The sequence below is a fragment of the Diabrotica undecimpunctata genome, chromosome 1, assembly GCF_040954645.1.
Source record: "Diabrotica undecimpunctata isolate CICGRU chromosome 1, icDiaUnde3, whole genome shotgun sequence".
Lineage (NCBI taxonomy): Eukaryota > Metazoa > Arthropoda > Insecta > Coleoptera > Chrysomelidae > Diabrotica > Diabrotica undecimpunctata.
In genome coordinates, this window is record NC_092803.1 from 156,206,684 (window position 1) to 156,218,827 (window position 12,144).

Genomic DNA, 12,144 nt, shown 5'->3' on the forward strand with positions numbered 1-12,144 from the left:
TAGATTTCCTTCTTATCAAAATTGGACCAGTAATTCTCCTCTATCATTTCTTTGGCCTAAACCAAAGTTTCCTACTACGTCTTTGGTCCGCCCTTCACCTACTTTGGCATTAAAATCTCCCATAATAATGTTTACAGCATTTTTCTTTGTGATCTTCATTAGCTGTTTGATCTCTTGGTAGAATTCTCATAATTCTCTTTCTGGTTTTTCTGCTGTAGGAGCATATACTTGAATAAAGTTAATATTACGAGGAGTGTGGTATTAATTTGCAGCATAGCTACTCTATCACATATAGGTATAAAGTTCTTTATACATTTACAGCTTTTCTGGTCAACTATAAATGCCACTCCATTATATTGATAAGGATCGTCATTACCAGCATAGTATATTATATGGTTATCGATGTTTCCAGATCCATCTAACTTCACTAACTCCGAGAATGTTGACTCCCATTCTTTTCATTTCTCTTACGATGTTATGAGATTTTCCTGGCATAAAGAGAGATTTTGTATTCCAGGTTCCAATTTTTAACTTGTAATTTTTGTTTTTCACTTTCGGGTAGTTCCTAGCATTTGTCATGGGGATTCTTAGCACCCCTTGACCATCTAAGGTCTGCCACGGACTAGGGGCCTTTTGTTTTCCGTAACTTGCCATAGTTATAATATCTTGAGAATATTTAGTGTGTTGGTTTCTCCTTGCCTTATACACCGCAGTATTATAACCGATTAAACCTATATCTGATTGTCGCCCATAAGTATCTGATTCCAAGCCCATCTGTTTACTATTATAGGTATAACTGTTTTTTAAAAGTTTTATAGTAAATCACTTCAAATCTAAAACAATAGAAACATTTTATTAGCCCATTTTGAAAATGACTCTCTTAACAATATAGAATATTTTTAAATTGGAGTAATAAAAATTACTCAAATTAAGATTACACTAATAAAATTTACTCAAAATAAGAAATGTCAATTAAAATAAGAAATAATCAAATATCCAAATTCAAGTTAACTTTATAAACACATGAGGTAGTATTTTCAAAAAAAAAACTAATCAGTAAAAATTAAAGTTTTATGTATTAGCTCTGGCAGTCAACCTATTAAAGTTGACGTGTTTCGGCATTTCTATCTAATACTTTGCATTTCTGGAATCTTGATAAAGGGGCCTTTTTAAATAAACACAGTGGATGAATTTAGCTGTACATATTGAGATTGTTTCTCTTAGGTTATTACTAATCACATTTTAAAATGTTTAATATGACTTATATAATATCAACAGATCTTATTATCAATATCCTGCAAAGGAAATGTAACCGCGACACTTTGGTCAAACAAATACAATATTTCCATCTCATCACCTTATCTATTCACTTTTACGGAAATCAAACCAAACATTTCTTATTCTAAAATACACAAACAGTATTATTTATAAAATACTTCAGTACTTTCTTTCCAGCATAACGATGAATATCAGTAAAACTCTGTTGGTCTTCGTTCTTGTTTTCACTTTAATGTCGACAGTTTCGTCTTTGTTACTTCCAATTATGCATTGTCCCAGATGTTACATCAAGATACGAAATATGTGCAGGCGTATGTTTACTTCTAGTTGTATGGTATGGATAATGTTTTAATTATTATTATAACTTAACTATTTATTAAGTTTATTATAATGAACTATGTACGGTAGGATCTAGAATAGGTAATTAATAATTTGTAAAATGTCAAACTTTTTTAACCTTCCTACTCTCCCGAAGTAAATGTTATATTTTTTGTCTATGGGTACGGGTGGACCCAGTGGATAAAACTCATACCTGTTGTGAATTAAATTCAAATTTTTTTTTATTAATTCGCAAAAGCTTTACAAAAGATATTTGAATGATCAGGACAAATAATCCTCTTACATGCTTGACATCTTGTACGAGATTTTCTGTCTTTTTCCCATCTGCAGTCTTTACACCTTCCACGTTTTGGACTTTCATTTGCATTTTGTCTTGTTCCAGCTGCTGCATGTAAATTTATTTGGATTTTTGTGGAACGTTTGTTGTCATTCGGGTAGTTCGACATTTTTCTGTTAAATTATATATCAATTCTTTTATAAAAAGCCTTCTTTTATGTAGTTTGTTCCTATTATATTGAGGATTTACATGCATATATAACACATATGCGTTAATTACCGTCAAATCTAAAATATTATAAAATAAGCAAAGTGGCCACCTTTTGCAGGTACAAGCTGACGCTAATTTATATGTTGTATCTACACCTCCTTTGGTTCTATTGTATTCTAAAATAATGTCTGCTTTCTTATGTTCTTGCAATGACACCTGGTCTTCTAAATGCATCGAGAACAAAAGAAACAGATTTACCCTTGTTAGGACTATATGAATCTAAAGTCATATTCTTCTGAAACCCAAAAATTGATGATAGGGCTTCTTTACTTTTATTTGATAGAAATTCAACTGGAATAAAAGTTTTGTTCTTTCGTAATGTTCCAATTATTGTTAGTTTACTTTTTAATAATTTAGTCGCTAAATGGGAGTCAGTAAAAATAATTATCCGTGGTTATGTTTCGCCCAGAATTCTGAACATCTTTTTTATCTATCTATACAGCCCTTGCTGTCCAAGTTTGGACATAGGCCTCCTCTTCCTTCTTCCACGTCTCTATATTGTAGGCAGTTTGTATCCACTTAGGGCCTGCGTGTTTCTTCAAGTCATCTGACCATCGCATTTGTGGCTTTCATCTTTTTCGTTTATAACTATATGGTTTCCAGTGTATAATCATCTTATTCCCTCTGTCGTCTTTTTGTCTTATGGTATGTCCAGCGAACTTCCACTTAAGTTTTGCTATCTGCGTTAATACATCGGTCACTTTTGTTTTGTTGCGGATCCAAGTATTTGTTTTCTTGTCTGATAGCCTGATGTTCAGTATTTGTCTTTCCATGGATCTTTGGGTCTTTGCTATTTTCTCGATGTTTTCCTTTGTAAACGTCCAAGTTTGAGAACCGTAGGTGAGAACAGGAACTATACATTGGTTGAAGACTCTTGTTTTTAAATATTGGGGGTATTTTCTATTTTTTAGTATATAGGAAAGTTTTCCGAAGGATACCCAAGCCAACCTTATCCTTCTCTTTATTTCTCCGGTCTGATTTTCTTTATTTAATTTAATTAGTTGTCCCAAATATACATATTCTTTTACTTGTTCTACAGTTGTTTGTGCAATTGTAATTATTAATTCTTCTGGTTGGTAGGTCATAATTTTCGGTTCATTATATTCATTTGTGGACCTATTGTTGTTGATTCGCTATTTAATTCATCCATCATATTTTGCAATTCTTCCCTTTTATCTGTTATTAATATCATGTCGTCTGCATATCGTAAGTGATTCAAGTATTGGCCATTTATGTTAATACCCCGTTTTTCCCAATTATAGTTTCCTCATAACGTTTTCCAAAGCTTGATTGAATAGTTTAGGTGATATATTTTCACCCTGTCTGACTCGTCGCCGTATCTTAATGGGCTCCGTTTGTTCAACTATTTTGATGGATGCTGTTGCTTGATCATATATATTGGAAATTAAGTCCGTATATCTATAGTCTATTCTCCCATTTTGTAAAGACATCTTAACTGCCCAATGTTCCACCTTATCGAATACTTTTTCAAAGTCTACAAATGCCATATACATTGGGATTTGATATTCGGCCTTTTCAATTAATATTTTTATCTTTTACATCTTTTATAAGTCGTAAAACCACATTTCTGCCGTGACGTACGTCACGGTTTTGACATCAGATAAAAGCCATAATTTAATTCCATATTTCCCACGTGGTTTTGTTGGAATATACTGTTTGAAGGTACACTTAACTCTAAATGGTATAAGTTGTTCGTCGACAGTGGGGCTTTCATATGGAACAAACATTTTGGGAAGTTGTGCTACAAATAAATCAAAAAAATTTCTAATTGGAGCTAACTTGTCGTGCCTCCGTCGAACAGGTTTATCCTCTTTAATATCAAATCGCAAATCCATCTCTAAAAATGGACTTACCATCAGAATTGCTTCAAAGTTCCTGCAGAGATTCTCCGGAACCCTTATGAATACCAGTCAGAAGAAATAAACCTTGATTAAAAATGCAAAATTTTAAGTTAATTTATTTTGTAACTGTAATGAAAGTATTTACCTATAAAAGCTTTTAACTCTTCTCTTTTAACGTTCTCTGTTAGTTTCCACTATAGTATTCCACTTGGTACAGGATTTAGTATATTGATGGATATAAACAATATATAACGCAATTAGTAAAACCCACAAATTTAGTAAGAAAATATTGTAGTGTAGCACTTGAGCCCCCACTTACCTCACACGTGACTGAGGTCGTGGATATTTGTTCCAAATTGTCCCATCGCAAGCACTGTGTTTGTAAATCTGTAAATCTACTTTTTTAGAGAACCGTAGATACATGATCTTTTTCAGAAAATTCTTCATCTACTAACTCTTCATCGCTAGTGACGGTTTCTAAATTGGTAGATTCATCTTCATTTTCTGAATCTTCGTCAAGGATTTTTCGTAATTCCTCTTCCGTGAGTCCTCTCCTGGAGCTTATTTTTCAGCAAGCGCTTATTATTCTGTTTTTCACAAATGATTGTACACCACACTCTCAACTCTACACTTCAAGCGATAAAGTCTGGTGCAACACTAAAGATACTCTACAAACGCTTCCGAAAATAGAACACATAAAATCTAATCACCCTTCTCAGAAAAATAAACAAAACAAACATCACGTACATTTGGAAACACTTCTGGGTACAGGTGGACCCATAAACAACAGATGTGTTTCTTTTATTTCAAAGAAAACCAAACTGATATTTCAAAAAGCAAATACCTTAAATTGTATATAAACTTTATCTTAAGGATATCATGAAACATCATGTCTCAAATTTACGATATAATAAATATATAAACATTTGAATTTTACTACTGGGTCCAGGCATGCCCAGAGACAAGACAAAGGTTAAACAGTCTTGTTAGAATTTTGAGGCATATTTCTGGGACAACATTATATGATTACAGGTAATTACTTTAACTGTATACTCTAGGGAAGAAAGCAAGATTACACCGTGTTAAATTAAAATGATTAATAGATAACATGTTTATATATAAATATAAACAGACATCTTTCTACTAGGCGAGCGGCTTACCGCTAAAAAGACGCTTAGAAACGGAATATACCGACTAATTTTTTCTTTAAATTTCTAATGCGCCAAATCTTTTTTACTCGATTTTATATATTTTCCTAGGATCAAATTATTTTTTTTAAAATTTTTTTAAGTGGGCTGGCATTGTTATTAACCAATATCTTATAAATACAGTTTTACAGAATCACCTTGGAATTAAATTTTAGGCGTATCTCATCGAAATTATTAAACACATTTTTCTTTGGTAAGTTTTCAAAATATGCTTTCTTTTGGAATTATTTCTAATGTTTTGATGGAAAAATGCCTTAATTAGTGATTTTCTTGGATATTTTTTCTTAAAAACTACTGAATAAATTGCAATTCTACAAAAAGCTTTATAATCTTTAATCTTCAGGAACAAGTAAGAATATTTTCACAAGGATAAATAATTTATATATTTAAGCAATAAAACACTGAAAACTTTTGTTTTCAATACTTTCACAAATTTTATTATAATTAATTATCACTACAGCTATTTCATTAGAGTGCCTTTCTCAAGTGAAATATTTTTGTTATGCGTCTAACACTGTATAGTCTTTAACTTAATAAGTTGAGATGGGAGAATTGTTTCTCCCCCGTCCTGTGTAATTTCCATAGATTATAATAATGATAGCTTAAAGCGTTTATTTTAAATGTGAAAAATTTGTAATGGGTTATTAAAATAAGGATCTAATCTTACGCGAAGTACGTAAGTAGAATCTATTTTTCTAACATTGAAAGCCATTTTATGTTCTGCTATCCATTTGATTAAGATCCTATCCGTTTGACCAATGTAAGTTTTTGGGCAGTCGCCACATGTAAGTTTGTATATCCCACTTTTTAACTATATTTTCTGTTGGCTCTTGTTGTTCTTAATATATTTGCTTCAGTTGTAGTTTGTTCTGAAAGCTTGTGCTATTGCTTTCTTTTTTATGTGTTTGGCTATTTTTGATGATATATTGCCTGTATCTGTAATCGAGCAGAAAGTACTGTGTTTTTTCTCTGTGGATTGGAAGACTAATTTAAGGGCATTCTTCTGCAGTTTTTGGTTTATTGTCTGTTCGTTGTAGTCTTAGTTTACTGATATTTGTCTAATGATATTCAATTCTATCTCGAAGTTGTTTTTTAATATGGGAATTTCTATTAATCTATGTAACATGCTATGATAAGCTGCCAATTTATAGATAACTGTTTTTGAGTCTCATCATCATCATGAGTGGCTCGACAATCCGTTGTAGATCTTGGCATGCTCACAAAGAAGTCGCCACTCCTGTCGATTCCTAGTAACTTTCCCTTCATCTTCTGACCCTTAGAATCTGTAGGTCTTCTTCCTTATCATCAATTCATCTCCTTCGTGGTCGTCCTCTACTTTTTGTGCCCTCTGACATTCTAGCAAAGTGTCCAGACTATCTAAGTCTCTGCACTTTAACGAATTTCACAATATCTGGATCGGTGTTTAACTGATATAGTTTAAAGAATCTTCGACGTCATAGTCAATTTTCATTTACCGTCTCAAAAATCTTTCTAAGAATTTTTCTCCACGTTCACGTTTCAGCCCCATATATCAAAACCGGTCTTATTGAGGTCTTGTATATATTAAGCTTTACTGCACGTTTTATATTTTTATTTTTTTAACGTTTCTAGAGACCGTGAACAGTTCTGTTTGCTATTGCTATGCGTCTTTTTATTTCGTCGCTTGTCGTGTTTGTTGCATTTACTAGCGATCCAAGATATGTAAATTCGCTGACTTGCTCAAGGTTAATGTATGGTTGTTAATTTGAATTCTCTGTTGGGTATTTCGGGGGTTTTTAGAAATCAACATATATTTGGTTTTTTCCTCGTTAACCACAAGTCCTTATTTACTTGCCGCGTCCGCAAGCCTTGTAAAATACTGCAACATGTCTCTCATACTTCTGCCTACTATAACTATATCGTCAGAGAATGCGAGAATTTGCGTCGATCTGTTAAACATAGTTCCATTAATTCTAATATTTAATTGTCTGATTGCTTTTCCAGGGCAATATTAAAAAGGAGACACGTCAGCGCGCCACCCTGTCTTAGACCATTGTTAATGTCAAAGAACGTTTTCTCCTTCAATTCTAACGCATGAGCTTACGTTTTGCATTATTAGTTGGGTCAACTTAACTAACTTAGGTGGGATCCCAAAGTCTATCATTGCATTATATAATGCAGTTCTTTTCACATTGTCATAAATTGTTTCGAAGTCGACGAAGAGATGGTGTATATGGTGGTTCTAGTGAAATTTCTAGAATCTGCCCATGTTCTTTAATTTCATGTGTAGTTGACTTTCCAGCAGTAATTTAGCATTAATATTGACCAACAATATCCTTTGTAAAATGTTTAAATCTTTCAAACAAAAAATTGCCGAAGATTTTGTACGCAGATGCTAACAGAGTAATGCCTCTATAGTTCTTACACTCCAGTTGATCACACTTTTTATAAAACGGACATATTATTCCCTTTAGCCACTCTTCTGGTACCAATTTATTCTGCCACATAAGTACTAGTAGTTTATGGATTGCTGCAAACAGTTGATCACCACCTTTTTTTATACATTTCCGAACAGATTTTATCAATTCCTGGGACTTTATTTTATTTGAGTTTTAGGATGGTATTTGACACTTCTTCTCTTGTTGGGTCTTTGCTGTGTAATTGACGTTGTAGATTTTGTTGATTTTCTATGTTGTAACCTCCTTCAATATCGTTCATATTTAGATGTTCGCTGAAATGTTGTGCCCATCTGTTAAGAACTGAGTTTTTATCATGTAGATGTCTGTGTTTTCAAGTCTGATAATGTTTACATCTAGGAAATTTATGGATTGTTTCTGCTCTTTTTCTATTGTAAATTTAATATGACTATGAAGTGAATAAGACTCTGTCACGTTATCCGTAAGGATTCCTGTAAAGCATACGAATATATCGTTCACGTATCTTCACCAATATAAAAAATCATGGGTAATCCTTTCAGCCCATTAATATTCGATATTTCATTAAGAAACTAAGAAACCAAGTATATGGTTTTCAGTAAGAACATGACACAACCAGCACACATTAGTATAAACAGCATTCAAATTAAAAAAGTATCAAGTTACAAATACTTGGGTACTTCAATAAACGAAACTGGAGACCAAAACAATGAAATAAAAAGACGTATCGAAATTGCCAGGGCCACTTTCATAAAGATGAGGAAATTCTTCTGCAACAGAGATATAAGCATCCCTCTCCGATTAAGAATGCTAAGGAGCTACGTATTTAACACGCTATTATACGGTGTAGAGACCTGGACTCTCCAGCAGAACAATATAAAAAATATTGACAGTTTCGAGATGTGGTGCTATCGTCGAATGCTGAAGATAAGTTGGGTTGAAAGAGTTACAAACTTTGAAGTAATGTGAAGGATAGGAAAAGACCCAGAAATTTTGTCAACGATCAAACGAAGAAAACTCAAATATTTGGGTCACCTGATGAGAGGACATAAATACGCATTACTTATATGCCATATAATGCAAGGAAAAATAGAAGCAAAACGCAATCCAGGCCGTAGAAGAATGTCATGGTTGCGTAATTTGAGAGTGGTTTGGCTGTACCACTAATGAACTCTTTAGGTTAGCTGTAAACAAGGTCAGGATAGCCTTGATGATTTCCAATCTCCGATAGGAGTGGCACAAGAAGAAGAAGAAGAAGAAAATTACATTAAGCAGAGGCACAAAAGTCAAACTTACCAAATATTTTAAAGGCAAAAACTTTTGATCAGTATGTGCTGCTTGTACTGAGCTATGCAGCTGAAACATGGGATTTTAACAACAGCATAGTCCACAGACTCCAAGTGACCCAGAGAGCTATGGAACAGAGACTGCTCAATATTAAACTCACCGATCGCAAGTCCAATAAAGAAATAAGAAGAAGAACAAAAGCTACAGATTTAATCCAAAAGATTGCCAACAAAAAAAGTAGAGGCAAACCTCAAATCAGATGGACTGATGACATCAAGCGAATAGCTGTTCACGAATGGATGCAAAAAACAACAAACAGAAATGAATTGACATACCTAAGAGGGGCTTACGTCCGACGATGGATGAAATAGCTATTGATGGTGATGATTTCTAACATATTAGAATTTATAAATAATATTAGTAATATTTTACATTGTGTTATTGTTTTTCAATCAGAATTATGGACACACGTAGTGTGTCAAGTTTAACAAACTACTTGAGCGCAATTGCAAACTATATGTTTGCAAATAATCTAAGCCTTGCCTTGTTTACTATTTCCACAACAAAGCTACCTACTGATAGATAGGTGTTATGATATAAAAAGAGTAGACGAGAAATAAGGGAAAAATAATATTAGTTCGTTAGTCAATCATAATAGTTTATTTATTCGACGTGTAATTATAGTTACGCGTAAGCCGTAATTAATATATTAATTAAATAATGTCATCGATACGCTATTCCGTGTATATATAATTAACCAATAAACGAGATACATTACAGTTTAATATATTGATCAACCTCTTCCAAGTCAAGATGTAGTTCAATATGTAACATCGCCAGGAGACGATGATGTATCCAGTTATGCATCCAGATTAATACCTCCATTTATTTTGAATTTAAACTTGCTTAGAATAAATATATGATAACTAGAAACGAATTGATCGAGAGTAGTAAATCTATGTGAAGAACTGCTATTTCGTGACGTGACGTTTTTACGTGGCGCTTGTCTCGTGACGCTCTCCTCAGCATTTTTCTAAAGAAAAAAAAGTTTCGCTTTAATAACTTCATATCTTCCAACTTTTTATTAAATGGTTTTATTTTTACATTTGTTGGATAGATGGATGAATGTATTTTTTTTGACAAACAATATTTAAATAAATTAACGTATTTTTTGCCTATTAAATCTCTTTTCTGTTTTAGAACCATGGAAGAAGATTCGAAGACTACAAATAGTAGTCGGAGACTACAAAGAATTATATAAGAAAAATGTCAAACCACATGTATATGTATGCTAAGCATATTAATAAATTATTATTCTTGTAGAAACATATACTTGTTTTTATTTATTTTAAAAAGCACCCGACACTTCTTAGGTAAAAGAGGTTTCAGTTAAATTGACTGAAATTTGGCAGATCATGGCAGGTATATTTGGTCATTCTGATCAAAAATTTTTATTGTCCCAAGTCTAAGAAATCAATTGTTTTGGAGTTACAGATTTTTAAACTGTCAATTTTTAGTACCTTTGAATAATACATATTTTATGGTATACAGAATGTTAGTAAATAAATATAAGGGGATGATTCTGCATGAAAAAATAAAGACAGTTTGCTGTAAAAACGCATGTCCTCAAACGCTTCGTTTTCTGAAATACGAAGTGTTGACATTTTTCTTAGAAAATGATTTATTTCTTGCTCTAAAACCTGTTGAAATAAGCAAATGGAATTTGGTGAATTTTAGGAAGTAGTTATTGCGTATTTTTTACCATAAAATTAAGAATTTTATATTTATCATTCGCACACGGGTAATGGTCTCAATTTTTTTAAATGGTACTCCACTAAGATATTCCTAATTAAAAATCATTTTTGAATTTTTTGTTTAATTCGTGACAACAAAACTTTCTTACTTCTGTTCATATGTGGCACCGTTTTTATGCAAAAAAAATAATACATCTTAAGATGTGTGTTTTATTTCTTTAATACATTCTCAAGAACTAATACTAATACAATAACATTATACCAAAGCAATAACCGTAGCAGAAAGTATCACTAATGCAATTTTAAATAGGCGTAAAACTACAAAAAAATGTTCAAAATGACCTCCCTGAAACGTAACACATTATTCAACTCAGCCTTATTAGTTAGGACCCCCTTAAGCTAGCGAGCACACATAAGCGGAATCCAATTGAACCTACACCATATTTTTTCACCAATTTTTCTCTAATATATTACTACCCTAATAATTTTTCACCACCTAACCACCCTTAAGGGGAGTGATTCTGCTGGCTTAAGGTTCAAGCTAGCAGAATTAAAAAAAATCTTTTTGTCCATGTCATAGCTTTTTTTACTAATTTATTACTAACCCGATAATTTTTTACTCCCAAACCTACCCCTAATGGGAGCGATTCCGCAAGCCTAATATTCAAGCTAACAAAATTCCAAAAAAGAATATTTATAATATACCACAGTGTTCTGTTAGGTTTCTACAAATTTATTACCACCTTAGTAATTATTCACCCCTCAACTACCCCTTATGAGAGATCAATGATTCTGTTAAGTTACAATTTAAAGAAAAAAATTCTTCACCGTCCTCCACTTATAACTGAAATGAAAAAGTGTTCTGTTTAACCCTGATAATTTTTTAGCCTTAAACCAATCTTATTTGGAAACGTTTCCGTTAGCTTAATATTCGAGCCAGTGGATTTAAAAAGAAAAATATTAAAATACCACATTGTTTTGCTAGGTCCTTACGAATTTATTACCACTCTAGTAATTTTTTACCCAACTACTAACTCTTAGAGGAAGTCAATAATTTTGCTTATTTACTTTACTTATTTATAATCGGTTCACAATTTGTCGATAGCTCACTACAAGTTTAACCCTAATTTGAGAAAACGTTAAGCCCCCTCTCTAGATGTTTGGGCCATAAGTGGATGCTGCCAATAACGTCGAATCTTCCTTCTCCGACGATAGTACCAATACAACACGACATCGTCCATCCTTGTAGAATAGCGGCGTATACACTTCGAGTTTTATGTTTATATCGCATCCAGTTATGACGGATCCGTTGAACGTTATAAGGTGCCTATGTGTACAGAGCATAAATTTATGACGTACCTATCCGTTAAAAAGGAACCAGTAAAACGGACTCCCATGTGTTAACGGGCCGTTAAGAGTGGTTTGGTGGTGAAAAATTATTGGGGTGGTAATAAA

At 32.8% G+C, this 12,144-nt stretch overlaps 1 protein-coding gene across 2 annotated transcripts in view; it reads left to right on the top strand.

The window, feature by feature from the left end:
* Nucleotides 1-10,265, top strand: part of LOC140441002 (uncharacterized) — a 34,440-nt gene extending 24,175 nt beyond the window's left edge. The window contains exons 1-2 of one of the 2 annotated variants that reach the window (XR_011950962.1): nucleotides 1,417-1,612; nucleotides 10,136-10,265. The gene's annotated coding sequence lies outside the window, so the exon portion shown is untranslated. Of the gene's footprint in view, nucleotides 1-1,416; nucleotides 1,613-10,135 lie in introns of those variants that run through there. The other variant, XM_072531382.1, reaches the window with a different exon arrangement.
* The last annotated feature ends 1,879 nt before the right edge of the window (nucleotides 10,266-12,144 follow it).